The sequence below is a fragment of the Haemorhous mexicanus genome, chromosome 18, assembly GCF_027477595.1.
Source record: "Haemorhous mexicanus isolate bHaeMex1 chromosome 18, bHaeMex1.pri, whole genome shotgun sequence".
Taxonomy (NCBI): Eukaryota; Metazoa; Chordata; class Aves; order Passeriformes; family Fringillidae; genus Haemorhous; species Haemorhous mexicanus.
Window position 1 is genome coordinate 1,801,481 of NC_082358.1, and position 17,620 is coordinate 1,819,100.

General features: G+C 53.2%; 2 long non-coding RNA genes across 2 annotated transcripts; both read left to right on the forward strand.

Annotated features, from left to right (window-relative positions):
- The first annotated feature begins 5,545 nt into the window (after positions 1–5,545).
- Positions 5,546–6,513, forward strand: LOC132335900 (uncharacterized). The gene is made up of 2 exons (XR_009488766.1): positions 5,546–5,706; positions 6,448–6,513. It is a non-coding gene; the product is annotated as an uncharacterized LOC132335900 (long non-coding RNA).
- Positions 6,514–15,181: 8,668 nt separating this feature from the next.
- On the forward strand, positions 15,182–16,149 carry LOC132335857 (uncharacterized). Its single transcript, XR_009488750.1, has 2 exons — positions 15,182–15,342; positions 16,084–16,149. It is a non-coding gene; the product is annotated as an uncharacterized LOC132335857 (long non-coding RNA).
- Positions 16,150–17,620: the final 1,471 nt, after the last annotated feature.

Sequence of the window (17,620 nt, forward strand, 5' to 3'; positions counted from 1 at the left end):
TTTCCCCTGAGCTGGTGCAAGTCCTAAGAGTTGATAAAATGTGATATCATTTAGTAATGAGTTGCTTGCTTCCCTTCTAGCCTGATTCTGTCTCTGGAGGAGAAGAACCAGTGCCTCAGAACACTGGAAGAGCAGAACTTGGTGCTGAAAAATCAGGTGTCTCAGTGTCAATTTGCCCTTCAGGAGACAGAGCAGCTCTATTCTGAGCATAGAAGAGAACTGCTGGGGCTGAACACGCAGGTAAGCTGTGCAGTGCCATCCTCTTCTCCAGGGACACACAACAGCACCTTTGGCTTGGAGGCTCCAACCTCCTTCCCCTCCCAGCAGCATCCACAGCTGCCGTGTTCTGCCCGGGGCTGCTGCTGCATCCTGAGGCTGGATTTAGTGTCTGCTGCAGAAGTTTTCCCCCATCCTCTCCTGGGTCCCAGCAGGAAGTCTGGGAAGAGAAGCAGCAGCAGACTCCTCTGGGGCTTCTCTGTCCCTCTGTTAGCAGTGCTGTCCCAGACAGAGTGTGGGCCTGTGCCGGGCACTGAGCAATGTGGGGACACAGAGGTGGCTGTGGCAGGCTGGGCAGGGCACTTCCAGCACAGCCAGTTGAGCCGCTGTTCAGAGCTGCCGCCCAAGGATGCCCAGTGCCTCCCTTACTTGTTTTCTCTACATTTGTCTCCATTGGAATTTTTGCTTCTGTCCCTTCTGGTTTTGGCTTGAAGTAATTTCTTCTTTGCTGCTCTCCCTGTGGCCAACTCTGCTGCCTCAGGAGCAGCCCTGTCCCTGAGGCTGTGTGCATCCATCTTCCAGGCCTGGGCCCTGCTAGAGGCAGTGAAGAAGAAGGCATCTTGCCAGGAAACTCAACAGAAGCAGCTGGAAACTAAGGAGTCTGAGCTGTGTGTGAGGCTCCAGTGCTCTGAGGAAAGAGCAGAGGCCATGGCCACACAATGTAAGGCCATGGAGCTGGAGCTGAGGACGAGACAGGCTCAGAGGGACAATCTCAGGGCTCGCAATCAGGAGCTGCTGAAATTGCTGGAGCAAAGTGAGCAAGGTACAGTTTCTCCTCTCCCATCCACTGCCCCATCCTGTCTCACCTGTGGGGATCTCACTGATGCCTCAGAGAGGAAAAGTGCCCAGAGATGGCAGAGGGGAAAAACGAGCAGCAGGAGATTTATCCATCCGAGTGCCAGTGGAAGCTTTCTCTTGAGAAAGATGCTGTGGCTGGCAGTGCCACCTGGCTGTGCTAGGGCTGATCCCGTGCACAGCTGGTGCCTCTCAGGTGCCGTGTCTGTGCTAAGGAGCTGTAGCTGGATGCCTCAGCTCCATTGCCCCAAACTCCAGGCCCTGCCAGAGCCTCCAGGCTACTGGCCTCACTGGAGCAGGCCTGCCCAGGCATCCCCTCTCCTTCATCTCTCTTGCCTTGCCCACTCTGCACAAGGCCAAGAGCAAACACACTTTCCTATCCCTCTGAACCTTGCCCCTTTCATTCCTGCCTTTTTCTGTACCGAGAAGTTACTTTCATTTCCATCAGTTTTGGAGCCTTTGTGGGCTTGGGGCCTGGCAAATACAGGCAAGCAGAGAAGACAGTGCTGTTGTCTCTGATGGATGCACATCGGTTTAACTTGAGATCTTATTTCCCCTCCTCCCTCCCCTTCCCTGCTGCAGCAATGTTGAGGGCAGAACACCAGAAAATCTCTCTAGAAAGTGCCCAGAAGAAAAACGCCATTGCCTTGAAGGAAGAGGATGTGACTTTTTGTCACTCTCTGCAGAGGAAATTGCAGAGGCTGCAGGAGGAAGGGAAAGATGTGCTGGTGAGATTGGCAGTTGCCACAAAGGGCCATTTCCTAGCTATGTTTGGACCTTGTGTTCATAGTTCTAAGGGGTACCTTTTTCCAGTTTAACTTTTGTAATTCCGTTCTTCTGAATAAGGAGGAGAAGATGCTGTAGTCATGGCGAAGGCACTTAATGCTGAGGCTGCTGATTTTCCTCCATGCTGGGCTTCTGTGCCCTAGAACCTTTAGTTCTCAATGTCCTCACCGTCCCTATTGACATTGCATGGTTTGGGGAATTCCTGGTGTCCAAACCCATGTTCAGATTTCTTGATATCTGGACGGGGAGGGGAGAGTCCCAAGTTTGCTGTTAATAGAAAGGTGTTTGGCCTTGGCCATGTGAGAGCAGCCAGTGGGGAGAGAGGAGAGGAAAGCCAAGTGCTGATCCCCACCAGGACGTGTGCCTGCAAGGGGAGAACTCGTCCTGAGTGGCAGCAGAGAATGACAGACTGACCTGGCCATTGCTGCTCCCAGAGAGGGCAGTGGGGCTCTCAGGGATGGAGCCATGGAAGCTCTACACAGGAGAGTTGGAAAACCACTCCTGTCAGCCCAGCCCCAGGGAAAGAAAGGCTGGGGGTGTTTGCTCTTCCCTTCCTCCCTGATGGAGAGCACATCCTCCTGGCACTGCCTGAATCCTGCTTAGCGTGCACTTGAAATCCTGGCTGCCGTTCTGGCAGCTCCTCCCCAAAGGAGCACTGGAGTGGAGCTGCAGGAGGTCGGGGAAGGGCAGAAAGGAAGCTGGGATGGGCTGAGTGAGCTGGGAAAGATGCAGCATCAAGGGGGATCCCAGCTAAGGTCTGCAGCATCCCGAGGGGCAGAGAGAGAGGGGCAGCCTGTGCCTGCCCCTGCTGCAGGAGTCCAGATCTGGTATGAAAAGCAAACCAAGAGAGGGAATGAGTGACCCTTTTTCTCCCTGTTTTGGCAGCATGGACAGGAATTGTACCAGCAGCAGATGAGAGATCTGGAAAAGAAGAATGAAATGCGTGCCTATGAGATGAGAAATCTTAGGGAAAATAATGAAGAATTAGAAGTGGAGATGGAAGGCAGTCAGGAAGATTTGGAGCATGGGGCTGCTGCAATGAAGAAATTGAGAAACAACAATCAAGTACTGACTGCTGCACTGAACAAGAGTGAGCTTGCCAAAGGGGTTCTGAAGAAACACTTGGACACCCTGAAGGGAAAGATCCAGCCAGACACAGGAATTGTCCTTCAGTCCATTGCAGTGTCCCTGAATTATTCCAATGATGTTTCCCATGAAGAGGTGGGTCTCTATCCCTGTCAGTGCAGGCCTGCTTGGACAAAGCAGCCTGGGCTGCAGCAGGCAGCCTTGTCTGTCTGCCTGGCTCCAGCCAGAGACCACTGACTGCCAGATTGTTTCCTGGCACGCCTGGAACGACTGATCCAGCTCTGGAGCTTGTTGTTCAAATCAACTCCAGGCCAAAAGCTGGGCATGGGAGCTGCTTCTCCTGAGCCCACAAAAGGAGCTGCAACATGTGGGGGTTTGGGTTTGGTGTGGGAAAGAATAGAACAAGTGAGCAGAGTGATGGACTAAACCCAGCAGAGTTTTGGATTAATGGGAGAAAATGTCCACCAATCCTGGTGCTTAGAGTAAATTGTATTGGCAGTTGTGAAAATTGAAGTATTTTTGGATGAAAACACAGAATTTGGAGTAGGGATGTTTGTTGGGAAGGAGCTGTCATGGGCCCAGGCAAGGCAGCAGGGCCTGACACAGCACTTCCAAGGTAACAGTGCCAGAGGCTTTTGGCAGCCCAGGTTATCAGAGCTGCAGAGGCAGATGATGTGAAACTTTGAGACCAGGGCACAGGTGCTCCTTGTCCTCTGGCTGCCTGCGAGGTGGCACTGGCTGGCTCTGCACAGGGCTCCTGAGGAAGGGCTCGAGCTGTACCTTGTCCCACTTGCAGGATTCCCTGGAGGAAGAGTCATCCAGCTGGTCTCTGGAGTATCTGAGCCAGGAATCCTCTGACCAAGGGCATGAAGTGGCCCAGGTGTGGCAAGAGGAGGAGCTGCTGGGCCAGAAGGCTGACCTTGAGGGCCGACTGGCAGCCACCGAGTGGCTCCGACAAGACCTTGCCAGGCAGCTGGCAGAGACCAGGTAAAGGCAGGGAGCTGAGCCTTTTCAGATGTTTTTACATTTCATTTACAGAATATGGAAGAGTCTCAAGAAAGAAAAAAGCCACAAGGTGGAGGTTATTCTTCTGACACCTAAAGCCAGCTAAGCTCCCGTGAGCCTTGGGCTCCTGTTTGTGCCACCGAGCACGCTCCTGTGGGATGTCCACAGCAATCCACCCAGCCCTGAACTGAGTAGTAATAGTTCAACCATGCAGATGCTAAGTGAAACCTCAGGTTTCTCTTGGGTTTGGTTCCTTGTTCTGGGCATTGAACATCCCTCGTTCCTTTCCAAGTAGCTTGACATGATCCTGATCTTCAGATCAGGAAGCTTCATCTTCAGCATTCCAGGCTCTTACCTTGGCACTTTGGGTGTAGCACACTGCCAATCAGGGGGGAGCCAAAGGCTCCTGCTGAAAATCTTGAGGCATTTCTGCTTCTAAGCACACTCTTGAGAAGTGTGGGACAGGACATAGAGCGGGTTAGAGAGCAGCAGGGAAAGCTCTTTGGAATTCTCAACAGCCTCTGGGCACTCTTGATGATTGTTGATGGGCAGCCAGCTGCCAAAGCCTCCAAGGTGCCTTTGGATGGTCCCTCTCACTCTGTAAGGAAGGACAAGTCCCTTGGGCTACTGCCTGCTTAGCCAGCAACACTAAAATAAAGGTGGCAAGTCTACTCCATGACCATGCAAGAGTTGAAAGTGCAGTCTCTGCATTCAGGTAGTTGTTGTTCAGGCAAAAGGCTGTTGGGATTTTTTACAAGTGCTGTCATGACCATGAGATTTTACTGTGTCTGCAAAGCAGTTCTGAAGCCTCTTAAATACTGGGTGTCTGGAGGATGATGTACCTTTATGTCCATTATCAAGAGCATTAAAATGTCAGGAGTCAGCCAGGATAAGAACCTGTTCTGTCCCTCTGCAGAGCAGCTCGGAGGTGCTGATGTGAGAAGGGCTGTGAGCAGGGCTGGGCTTTTGCTCCTTGCTCCAGCCTGTTTGGGCACAGCTACCCAGTGTCATAGGTCAGGAACAGCAACTGAAGGTTTGGCTGTTGAGGCCAGCTTGGGCTGGGCAGTCTGTGCTATAGCAGGCCATAAGGAAGGCCTGGGCAGTCCCTCAGAGGGCCCTGCTCTGCTCTTGAAATGGCCCAGATGTGCCTTCTCTGGATGAGTTTCCAGGTGACCCATTTTCCATACACAGGTGTGGGGATCTTGAGCCACGTCGTCCTGGAATACTGGGCTGTGGGTGTTTGGAGCAAGCAACTCATGTCTGTCCGTATTTGACACTTGTAGGTCAGCAAAGGAGAGTTTGCAATCCAGGCTGCTTGCTGCTCAGCAGCAGATATCACAGCTGGAGATCACCAGGAACCATTTGGAAGCTCAAGTGCTCACAGTCACACAGGACAAGGATGTGATAGAAGGTGAGAACCTCGTGTGCTTTGTTTGTAGTGCTGCCTCTGCCTAGAGAAGCTAAGCAGCCTGTAAAGCCCTCTCTGTCCACAGAGCTTCTGAGGAGTGGTGGGGCTGGAGGCACTTAAAGGGCTGAGGTCAGTAAAGTCAGTAAAGACTCTGCCTCTTGCTCTTGGTCATGTTTGCAGGACAAGTGAAGTGCCTGCAACATGAGCTGGAAGCAGAGAGAGCTCTCAGGAGGCAGGAACAGGAAGACACAGCTCAACAGCTCCTGCGGGCAGAGCAGCAGCATCATGAAAGCCTCAGGCTTCAGGGAACTGCTCAGCAAGTGGAAATAAAGAAGCTCCTGGATGACCTGGTAGGGGACAATATGCTTCTGAATTGTCCAAGCCAGCCCTGTGGGTTGGTTTAGCACAAGCAGAGGCTGAGGGTGTGAAAGGGCAGCAGTCCTCTGCCAGAGGCCTCCTGCTGCTGGGCTGGGCAGCAGAGCCAGCAGCTTGGACTTGGAGGAGCGTGAAGGCGCCCAGGATGGTGCTGGGACAGTAAATGCAGCCACAGCTTCAGTGAGGGTGTAAGAGGAGTTCCAGAGCAGGTTGGGCAGTGCCCACCCAAAGCGTGGCAGCCCAAGGCAGGATCATCCCCGAGTCCTACCTGCCACAGAGCAGATGGCAGCGTGGAGCAGATGCCAACAGTGCTGCTGGCTGCAGGCGTGGGAACTCGGTTCCTTTCTTGCTGTGCTTCCATGGTGGACAGAGGGATTAGCTTTGGGCTGGAAGCAAAGGGAACAGGCCCCCTGTCACTGGTCCTTCAGTCCTTGTGACTGGGGCATCAGAGAGGGGAAGGTGACACCTCCTTTTCTGAGTGCTTGGACTCAATGCTTGGGAAGGTCTTTGCCAGCAGAAGAGAGTCCACAAGTCTGTGATTCTTGCACCTGCTGAGCCTCCTTTTGAATTCCCTGACAGGACACAGTTCCTGGAGTGCAGAAAGCCAGTGCTGTAGTCTTTTCCAGTTGGGGGTTGTGGGAGGGATGGAGCTTCACATCTTTCAGCAAGGAGCTTCCCTGGGACTTCATCTTGCAAATTTTTCCTCCCCTCCTCAGGCAAGTGAGCGCAAAAGGCACCGTGCAGAGATGCAGGAGACGCTGGAGCAATGGGAAAAAGAGAAAGCAGAGAGAGAGCAGGAGCACAAGAAGGTGCTGTTTGAGATGGGGCAGAAATTTGCCACCCTGCTGGCCCAACAAGAAGAACTAAGGAGATTTGAAAATGCCAAGCAAGAGGTAATGATTGTGAGAGGAGAGCTGTTGTGATTTTTTGCAAGGCTGGAGCTGTGGGAGATGGCAGAATATGGGGCTGTGTGGAGCATGCCCTCCATGTCTTCTACACTGAATTAGGGGAGGTGAAAGCTAAACGGGGCTGTCTTTGGCACTAGGAATGAGCTCTCTCACAGGAAGCCAGGCAGAAACATCTCAGTTGTCAGCTGAGATTTCTGTGCTACTCTTGTGCTCTGTTGCTCTAAGATGTACCTCAGGGTATCTTCACTGTTCTCTTTCTGCTCCCCTTTTGGTGTGTACTGGTAGATCTTCATGGCCAAGGTGAGCTTGTAGGACTTTTCTTTAGTGGGCATGGGGAGGGTGCAGCAGGAATGCTGACAGGAGAAAGATCTTTTTAAAGGCTTGCCTGGAGTATTTCTGAACAGTAACCCAGAGATGTCTTCGGGGCTGTGTTTTAAGTCCCTTCCTGGGAAGCTGTGTCTCCCCCAGAGCAGGCAGTGGCCCAGGGCAGCAGCAGCCAAGTGCTCTGAGAGCACGTGAGCCCATCAGTCTTTGCCCCTTGCCACAAGGATGTTGCAGGAGAAGTGTGAAGGCCTCTGCTGTTTCCTTCTGTGCAGGTCCTGCTGGAAGAGCAGGAGGAGAAGAGTGCTTTAGCAGAGGCACTGCTCCAAACTCAGGGAGAGCTCAGCCGAGCCCGCCAGCAGGTCCAGCAGCTCAGGCAGGAGGTGAAAGAGCAGCAAGAGAAGGGGCAGGTGAGTGTGAGTAGGCAGGCTACAGAGGACAGGGCAGTGACCAGGGCACAAAAGGCAGCTCCTGGGACTGAGGAAGCAAGGGCTGCTTCAGGCCCTGGGAGCACAGAGCCTGGTAAGCTCCAGAGCTCAGCCCCAGGAAGGAAGGCTTGCAGTGAAGCAGAGCTGGGGAGAGAAGCCAAAAGAAGCAGCAGAGGGAATGGGATTTGGGGGCAGCACATGGAAAGAGGTGAGCCTGAGGGCAGATCCCAGGGAGTTGTTCTGCTTCTTGTTGCCAGACCGTCAAGGCAAATCTGCAGGATGAGCTGCAGGAGGCTCGCAGTGAAGTCCAGGCAGTGCAGAGGAGGCATGAGGAAGAGCTACAAGGCCTCAAAGAGGAAATGAATCTCCTCCTTGAGCAGAGGGAGGCTCTACAAAAGCAGGTGAGTGAAACTGCAGTGACACTGCAGTCATGCAGCCAGGGGTCTGTGGCCTTCTTGCTTTTCCATGGCAGAGCAGCAGCTGCTGGGGTGAGCCCTGGGGCTGTCTCGTGTTCTGGGGGCTCCATGGCAGCTGCTCTGGGGGACACTCAATCCTCTGCTGAATGTCAGCTGCTGCTCTGGACAGCTGGGCTAGTCCTCTGCGCTGTTGGCCAGCAACCACCAGCATGGATTCCTGCTGGCCTCTTCTTGCTAGCCTTGGCTTGGCAGGTGCTTTTTCAGGTGCCCTTGGTGGTGGGCCACTGAGAGACTGAAACAAGTTGTCCATATGCTTTGTGAATCTGGTGCTCTCAGGACAGGGAGAAATGGAAATTGTCCTTTACCTTTGCTCAGAGCCTTGCTGTGGCTGAGAGTAAGAAGCTGTGGCTCTAGCCTCTGACTGCTTTGTTCTCTTTGACTGGAGGTGGGAGAGTTGACATCTCAGCTGGCAGCCTCCCGAGAGTGCCAGGAACTGACTGTGCAGAGAGCCCAGCAAGATGGGAGGCAGCCCCAGGAAGAGTCCTGGCAGAAGCTCTTAGAGGTTGAAAATGTCCAGAAGCTGCTGGAGGAGGCAGAACATCAGAACAAGGAGCTGCAGGAGCATCTGCAGAACTTGGAGAGGGAATGGAGTCATTGGGAAGAAGTGGCTCAGCAGAATTCAGAATTGCAGGCTTCCGTCACTGCCCTAGAGAGGGAAAAAGCCAGGTAAATGAAAGCCTGTGGGACTCTGCATTGTGATGAATGGATTCCCTCTTTGCCATCTTTGCACCTGCTAGGGGCTCTGGCAGCATTTCCTGAATGGCAGATTCTGAACTCTCCATGCAGTCATGTCTCATTGTCTGGATGTTGAGTTTCATTTTCTTTTCTTTTAAGCCTTCAGACAGAGTTCTTCTGAAGACAAAGGCTTTTGGGGTAGCCCTCTTCCTCTAAGGGGGTATTGAGTGGTTAGGTGGGTGTGTTGACACTGCCCAAGCTGCACTGTAAGGAGCTGGATACATCCATCAGCTCCACCTTGGGTCCTGTAACTTGAAGCCTTTGGCACCTGGATCAGCCTGGCATCTGATGCTATTTCTGGGCAGAACCATCTTAAGGCCCTGATTGCTGATCGAGGCCAGATTGCCCTCGGAGGCAGCCCAGAAACAAGAATGTCTCTGTTGCATCCTTCCTCATCAAATGTCCCCCGCTGCCTGCAGGGGGTCAAGCAGGGTCCCTGCCACCCTGCACAGTCACAGGCATTTCTGACTGTGCCAAGAATGCAAGAAACAGCACCACGGTGTGGGGGGCTCCTGCAGCTGATCAAGTCCTGCCAGGCTTCAGTGCCACAGGATTCTTGCTCCAAGAAGAAGACAAAGGAAAGGCAGGGCACTCCTGCTTGCTTGGAGCCTTCTGCATCTTCCATCAGGTTGTGCTCCAAGCCTCAGTTGCCACTTTGGCCTTTGTTTCTCCAGCTGAAAGTAGGATGGGTGCTGGTAAATCTTAGGGAACTTGCCAGAGATTCCCTGGCTGTAGGGTGCTGCTCGTCCTACCTGGATGTGTAAGGTGGGGGAAGCAAATGTCTCTTCCATGTTGACCAAACCTCCCTGTTTGGAGCCTGGTTAGTCAGAAGGAAATTGTTCCTCTCCCCTAATGTCTTCATGGCAAGACTTTGTTATGTTTGAATTCACATTTCCATCTCAAAAAGAAGGTAGGGCCTGTAGGCAGGAACTCACTGTTCCTTCAGGGACAAAGCAGAGTAGGCACATGCTGGGCTGGGACTGCAGGGGGAACAAACAGCCAAGTTGTTCAGACAAACCTCATCAGACAGAGCAGTTTTCCCCTGAGCTGGTGCAAGTCCTAAGAGTTGATAAAATGTGATATCATTTAGTAATGAGTTGCTTGCTTCCCTTCTAGCCTGATTCTGTCTCTGGAGGAGAAGAACCAGTGCCTCAGAACACTGGAAGAGCAGAACTTGGTGCTGAAAAATCAGGTGTCTCAGTGTCAATTTGCCCTTCAGGAGACAGAGCAGCTCTATTCTGAGCATAGAAGAGAACTGCTGGGGCTGAACACGCAGGTAAGCTGTGCAGTGGCATCCTCTTCTCCAGGGACACACAACAGCACCTTTGGCTTGGAGGCTCCAACATCTTTCCCCTCCCAGCAGCATCCACAGCTACCGTGTTCTGCCCGGGGCTGCTGCTGCACCCTGAGGCTGGATCTGGTGTCTGCTGCAGAAGTTTTCCCCCATCCTCTCCCGGGTCCCAGCAGGAAGTCTGGGAAGAGAAGCAGCAGCAGACTCCTCTGGGGCTTCTCTGTCCCTCTGTTAGCAGTGCTGTCCCAGACAGAGTGTGGGCCTGTGCCGGGCACTGAGCAATGTGGGGACACAGAGGTGGCTGTGGCAGGCTGGGCAGGGCACTTCCAGCACAGCCAGTTGAGCCGCTGTTCAGAGCTGCCGCCCAAGGATGCCCAGTGCCTCCCTTACTTGTTTTCTCTACATTTGTCTCCATTGGAATTTTTGCTTCTGTCCCTTCTGGTTTTGGCTTGAAGTAATTTCTTCTTTGCTGCTCTCCCTGTGGCCAACTCTGCTGCCTCAGGAGCAGCCCTGTCCCTGAGGCTGTGTGCATCCATCTTCCAGGCCTGGGCCCTGCTAGAGGCAGTGAAGAAGAAGGCATCTTGCCAGGAAACTCAACAGAAGCAGCTGGAAACTAAGGAGTCTGAGCTGTGTGTGAGGCTCCAGTGCTCTGAGGAAAGAGCAGAGGCCATGGCCACACAATGTAAGGCCATGGAGCTGGAGCTGAGGACGAGACAGGCTCAGAGGGACAATCTCAGGGCTCGCAATCAGGAGCTGCTGAAATTGCTGGAGCAAAGTGAGCAAGGTACAGTTTCTCCTCTCCCATCCACTGCCCCATCCTGTCTCACCTGTGGGGATCTCACTGATGCCTCAGAGAGGAAAAGTGCCCAGAGATGGCAGAGGGGAAAAACGAGCAGCAGGAGATTTATCCATCCGAGTGCCAGTGGAAGCTTTCTCTTGAGAAAGATGCTGTGGCTGGCAGTGCCACCTGGCTGTGCTAGGGCTGATCCCGTGCACAGCTGGTGCCTCTCAGGTGCCGTGTCTGTGCTAAGGAGCTGTAGCTGGATGCCTCAGCTCCATTGCCCCAAACTCCAGGCCCTGCCAGAGCCTCCAGGCTACTGGCCTCACTGGAGCAGGCCTGCCCAGGCATCCCCTCTCCTTCATCTCTCTTGCCTTGCCCACTCTGCACAAGGCCAAGAGCAAACACACTTTCCTATCCCTCTGAACCTTGCCCCTTTCATTCCTGCCTTTTTCTGTACCGAGAAGTTACTTTCATTTCCATCAGTTTTGGAGCCTTTGTGGGCTTGGGGCCTGGCAAATACAGGCAAGCAGAGAAGACAGTGCTGTTGTCTCTGATGGATGCACATCGGTTTAACTTGAGATCTTATTTCCCCTCCTCCCTCCCCTTCCCTGCTGCAGCAATGTTGAGGGCAGAACACCAGAAAATCTCTCTAGAAAGTGCCCAGAAGAAAAACGCCATTGCCTTGAAGGAAGAGGATGTGACTTTTTGTCACTCTCTGCAGAGGAAATTGCAGAGGCTGCAGGAGGAAGGGAAAGATGTGCTGGTGAGATTGGCAGTTGCCACAAAGGGCCATTTCCTAGCTATGTTTGGACCTTGTGTTCATAGTTCTAAGGGGTACCTTTTTCCAGTTTAACTTTTGTAATTCCGTTCTTCTGAATAAGGAGGAGAAGATGCTGTAGTCATGGCGAAGGCACTTAATGCTGAGGCTGCTGATTTTCCTCCATGCTGGGCTTCTGTGCCCTAGAACCTTTAGTTCTCAATGTCCTCACCGTCCCTATTGACATTGCATGGTTTGGGGAATTCCTGGTGTCCAAACCCATGTTCAGATTTCTTGATATCTGGACGGGGAGGGGAGAGTCCCAAGTTTGCTGTTAATAGAAAGGTGTTTGGCCTTGGCCATGTGAGAGCAGCCAGTGGGGAGAGAGGAGAGGAAAGCCAAGTGCTGATCCCCACCAGGACGTGTGCCTGCAAGGGGAGAACTCGTCCTGAGTGGCAGCAGAGAATGACAGACTGACCTGGCCATTGCTGCTCCCAGAGAGGGCAGTGGGGCTCTCAGGGATGGAGCCATGGAAGCTCTACACAGGAGAGTTGGAAAACCACTCCTGTCAGCCCAGCCCCAGGGAAAGAAAGGCTGGGGGTGTTTGCTCTTCCCTTCCTCCCTGATGGAGAGCACATCCTCCTGGCACTGCCTGAATCCTGCTTAGCGTGCACTTGAAATCCTGGCTGCCGTTCTGGCAGCTCCTCCCCAAAGGAGCACTGGAGTGGAGCTGCAGGAGGTCGGGGAAGGGCAGAAAGGAAGCTGGGATGGGCTGAGTGAGCTGGGAAAGATGCAGCATCAAGGGGGATCCCAGCTAAGGTCTGCAGCATCCCGAGGGGCAGAGAGAGAGGGGCAGCCTGTGCCTGCCCCTGCTGCAGGAGTCCAGATCTGGTATGAAAAGCAAACCAAGAGAGGGAATGAGTGACCCTTTTTCTCCCTGTTTTGGCAGCATGGACAGGAATTGTACCAGCAGCAGATGAGAGATCTGGAAAAGAAGAATGAAATGCGTGCCTATGAGATGAGAAATCTTAGGGAAAATAATGAAGAATTAGAAGTGGAGATGGAAGGCAGTCAGGAAGATTTGGAGCATGGGGCTGCTGCAATGAAGAAATTGAGAAACAACAATCAAGTACTGACTGCTGCACTGAACAAGAGTGAGCTTGCCAAAGGGGTTCTGAAGAAACACTTGGACACCCTGAAGGGAAAGATCCAGCCAGACACAGGAATTGTCCTTCAGTCCATTGCAGTGTCCCTGAATTATTCCAATGATGTTTCCCATGAAGAGGTGGGTCTCTATCCCTGTCAGTGCAGGCCTGCTTGGACAAAGCAGCCTGGGCTGCAGCAGGCAGCCTTGTCTGTCTGCCTGGCTCCAGCCAGAGACCACTGACTGCCAGATTGTTTCCTGGCACGCCTGGAACGACTGATCCAGCTCTGGAGCTTGTTGTTCAAATCAACTCCAGGCCAAAAGCTGGGCATGGGAGCTGCTTCTCCTGAGCCCACAAAAGGAGCTGCAACATGTGGGGGTTTGGGTTTGGTGTGGGAAAGAATAGAACAAGTGAGCAGAGTGATGGACTAAACCCAGCAGAGTTTTGGATTAATGGGAGAAAATGTCCACCAATCCTGGTGCTTAGAGTAAATTGTATTGGCAGTTGTGAAAATTGAAGTATTTTTGGATGAAAACACAGAATTTGGAGTAGGGATGTTTGTTGGGAAGGAGCTGTCATGGGCCCAGGCAAGGCAGCAGGGCCTGACACAGCACTTCCAAGGTAACAGTGCCAGAGGCTTTTGGCAGCCCAGGTTATCAGAGCTGCAGAGGCAGATGATGTGAAACTTTGAGCCCAGGGCACAGGTGCTCCTTGTCCTCTGGCTGCCTGCGAGGTGGCACTGGCTGGCTCTGCACAGGGCTCCTGAGGAAGGGCTCGAGCTGTACCTTGTCCCACTTGCAGGATTCCCTGGAGGAAGAGTCATCCAGCTGGTCTCTGGAGTATCTGAGCCAGGAATCCTCTGACCAAGGGCATGAAGTGGCCCAGGTGTGGCAAGAGGAGGAGCTGCTGGGCCAGAAGGCTGACCTTGAGGGCCGACTGGCAGCCACCGAGTGGCTCCGACAAGACCTTGCCAGGCAGCTGGCAGAGACCAGGTAAAGGCAGGGAGCTGAGCCTTTTCAGATGTTTTTACATTTCATTTACAGAATATGGAAGAGTCTCAAGAAAGAAAAAAGCCACAAGGTGGAGGTTATTCTTCTGACACCTAAAGCCAGCTAAGCTCCCGTGAGCCTTGGGCTCCTGTTTGTGCCACCGAGCACGCTCCTGTGGGATGTCCACAGCAATCCACCCAGCCCTGAACTGAGTAGTAATAGTTCAACCATGCAGATGCTAAGTGAAACCTCAGGTTTCTCTTGGGTTTGGTTCCTTGTTCTGGGCATTGAACATCCCTCGTTCCTTTCCAAGTAGCTTGACATGATCCTGATCTTCAGATCAGGAAGCTTCATCTTCAGCATTCCAGGCTCTTACCTTGGCACTTTGGGTGTAGCACACTGCCAATCAGGGGGGAGCCAAAGGCTCCTGCTGAAAATCTTGAGGCATTTCTGCTTCTAAGCACACTCTTGAGAAGTGTGGGACAGGACATAGAGCGGGTTAGAGAGCAGCAGGGAAAGCTCTTTGGAATTCTCAACAGCCTCTGGGCACTCTTGATGATTGTTGATGGGCAGCCAGCTGCCAAAGCCTCCAAGGTGCCTTTGGATGGTCCCTCTCACTCTGTAAGGAAGGACAAGTCCCTTGGGCTACTGCCTGCTTAGCCAGCAACACTAAAATAAAGGTGGCAAGTCTACTCCATGACCTTGCAAGAGTTGAAAGTGCAGTCTCTGCATTCAGGTAGTTGTTGTTCAGGCAAAAGGCTGTTGGGATTTTTTACAAGTGCTGTCATGACCATGAGATTTTACTGTGTCTGCAAAGCAGTTCTGAAGCCTCTTAAATACTGGGTGTCTGGAGGATGATGTACCTTTATGTCCATTATCAAGAGCATTAAAATGTCAGGAGTCAGCCAGGATAAGAACCTGTTCTGTCCCTCTGCAGAGCAGCTCGGAGGTGCTGATGAGAGAAGGGCTGTGAGCAGGGCTGGGCTTTTGCTCCTTGCTCCAGCCTGTTTGGGCACAGCTACCCAGTGTCATAGGTCAGGAACAGCAACTGAAGGTTTGGCTGTTGAGGCCAGCTTGGGCTGGGCAGTCTGTGCTATAGCAGGCCATAAGGAAGGCCTGGGCAGTCCCTCAGAGGGCCCTGCTCTGCTCTTGAAATGGCCCAGATGTGCCTTCTCTGGATGAGTTTCCAGGTGACCCATTTTCCATACACAGGTGTGGGGATCTTGAGCCACGTCGTCCTGGAATACTGGGCTGTGGGTGTTTGGAGCAAGCAACTCATGTCTGTCCGTATTTGACACTTGTAGGTCAGCAAAGGAGAGTTTGCAATCCAGGCTGCTTGCTGCTCAGCAGCAGATATCACAGCTGGAGATCACCAGGAACCATTTGGAAGCTCAAGTGCTCACAGTCACACAGGACAAGGATGTGATAGAAGGTGAGAGCCCTGTGTGCTTTGTTTGTAGTGCTGCCTCTGCCTAGAGAAGCTAAGCAGCCTGTAAAGCCCTCTCTGTCCACAGAGCTTCTGAGGAGTGGTGGGGCTGGAGGCACTGAAAGGGCCTGAGGTCAGTAAAGTCAGTAAAGACTCTGCCTCTTGCTCTTGGTCATGTTTGCAGGACAAGTGAAGTGCCTGCAACATGAGCTGGAAGCAGAGAGAGCTCTCAGGAGGCAGGAACAGGAAGACACAGCTCAACAGCTCCTGCGGGCAGAGCAGCAGCATCATGAAAGCCTCAGGCTTCAGGGAACTGCTCAGCAAGTGGAAATAAAGAAGCTCCTGGATGACCTGGTAGGGGACAATATGCTTCTGAATTGTCCAAGCCAGCCCTGTGGGTTGGTTTAGCACAAGCAGAGGCTGAGGGTGTGAAAGGGCAGCAGTCCTCTGCCAGAGGCCTCCTGCTGCTGGGCTGGGCAGCAGAGCCAGCAGCTTGGACTTGGAGGAGCGTGAAGGCGCCCAGGATGGTGCTGGGACAGTAAATGCAGCCACAGCTTCAGTGAGGGTGTAAGAGGAGTTCCAGAGCAGGTTGGGCAGTGCCCACCCAAAGCGTGGCAGCCCAAGGCAGGATCATCCCCGAGTCCTACCTGCCACAGAGCAGATGGCAGCGTGGAGCAGATGCCAACAGTGCTGCTGGCTGAAGGCGTGGGAACTCGGTTCCTTTCTTGCTGTGCTTCCATGGTGGACAGAGGGATTAGCTTTGGGCTGGAAGCAAAGGGAACAGGCCCCCTGTCACTGGTCCTTCAGTCCTTGTGACTGGGGCATCAGAGAGGGGAAGGTGACACCTCCTTTTCTGAGTGCTTGGACTCAATGCTTGGGAAGGTCTTTGCCAGCAGAAGAGAGTCCACAAGTCTGTGATTCTTGCACCTGCTGAGCCTCCTTTTGAATTCCCTGACAGGACACAGTTCCTGGAGTGCAGAAAGCCAGTGCTGTAGTCTTTTCCAGTTGGGGGTTGTGGGAGGGATGGAGCTTCACATCTTTCAGCAAGGAGCTTCCCTGGGACTTCATCTTGCAAATTTTTCCTCCCCTCCTCAGGCAAGTGAGCGCAAAAGGCACCGTGCAGAGATGCAGGAGACGCTGGAGCAATGGGAAAAAGAGAAAGCAGAGAGAGAGCAGGAGCACAAGAAGGTGCTGTTTGAGATGGGGCAGAAAGTTGCCACCCTGCTGGCCCAACAAGAAGAACTAAGGAGATTTGAAAATGCCAAGCAAGAGGTAATGATTGTGAGAGGAGAGCTGTTGTGATTTTTTGCAAGGCTGGAGCTGTGGGAGATGGCAGAATATGGGGCTGTGTGGAGCATGCCCTCCATGTCTTCTACACTGAATTAGGGGAGGTGAAAGCTAAACGGGGCTGTCTTTGGCACCAGGAATGAGCTCTCTCACAGGAAGCCAGGCAGAAACATCTCAGCTGTCAGCTGAGATTTCTGTGCTACTCTTGTTGCTCTAAGATGTACCTCAGGGTATCTTCACTGTTCTCTTTCTGCTCCCCTTTTGGTGTGTACTGGTAGATCTTCATGGCCAAGGTGAGTTTGTAGGACTTTTCTTTAGTGGGCATGGGGAGGGTGTAGCAGGAATGCTGACAGGAGAAAGATCTTTTTAAAGGCTTGCCTGGAGTATTTCTGAACAGTAACCCAGAGATGTCTTCGGGGCTGTGTTTTAAGTCCCTTCCTGGGAAGCTGTGTCTCCCCCAGAGCAGGCAGTGGCCCAGGGCAGCAGCAGCCAAGTGCTCTGAGAGCACGTGAGCCCATCAGTCTTTGCCCCTTGCCACAGGGATGTTGCAGGAGAAGTGTGAAGGCCTCTGCTGTTTCCTTCTGTGCAGGTCCTGCTGGAAGAGCAGGAGGAGAAGAGTGCTTTAGCAGAGGCACTGCTCCAAACTCAGGGAGAGCTCAGCCGAGCCCGCCAGCAGGTCCAGCAGCTCAGGCAGGAGGTGAAAGAGCAGCAAGAGAAGGGGCAGGTGAGTGTGAGTAGGCAGGCTACAGAGGACAGGGCAGTGATCAGGGCACAAAAGGCAGCTCCTGGGACTGAGGAAGCAAGGGCTGCTTCAGGCCCTGGGAGCACAGAGCCTGGTAAGCTCCAGAGCTCAGCCCCAGGAAGGAAGGCTTGCAGTGAAGCAGAGCTGGGGAGAGAAGCCAAAAGAAGCAGCAGAGGGAATGGGATTTGGGGGCAGCACATGGAAAGAGGTGAGCCTGAGGGCAGATCCCAGGGAGTTGTTCTGCTTCTTGTTGCCAGACCGTCAAGGCAAATCTGCAAGAAGAGCTACAGGAGGCTCACAGAGAAGTCCAGGCAGTGCAGAGGAGGCATGAGGAAGAGCTACAAGGCCTCAAAGAGGAAATGAATCTCCTCCTTGAGCAGAGGGAGGCTCTACAAAAGCAGGTGAGTGAAACTGCAGTGACACTGCAGTCATGCAGCCAGGGGTCTGTGGCCTTCTTGCTTTTCCATGGCAGAGCAGCAGCTGCTGGGGTGAGCCCTGGGGCTGTCTCGTGTTCTGGGGGCTCCATGGCAGCTGCTCTGGGGGACACTCAATCCTCTGCTGAATGTCAGCTGCTGCTCTGGACAGCTGGGCTAGTCCTCTGCG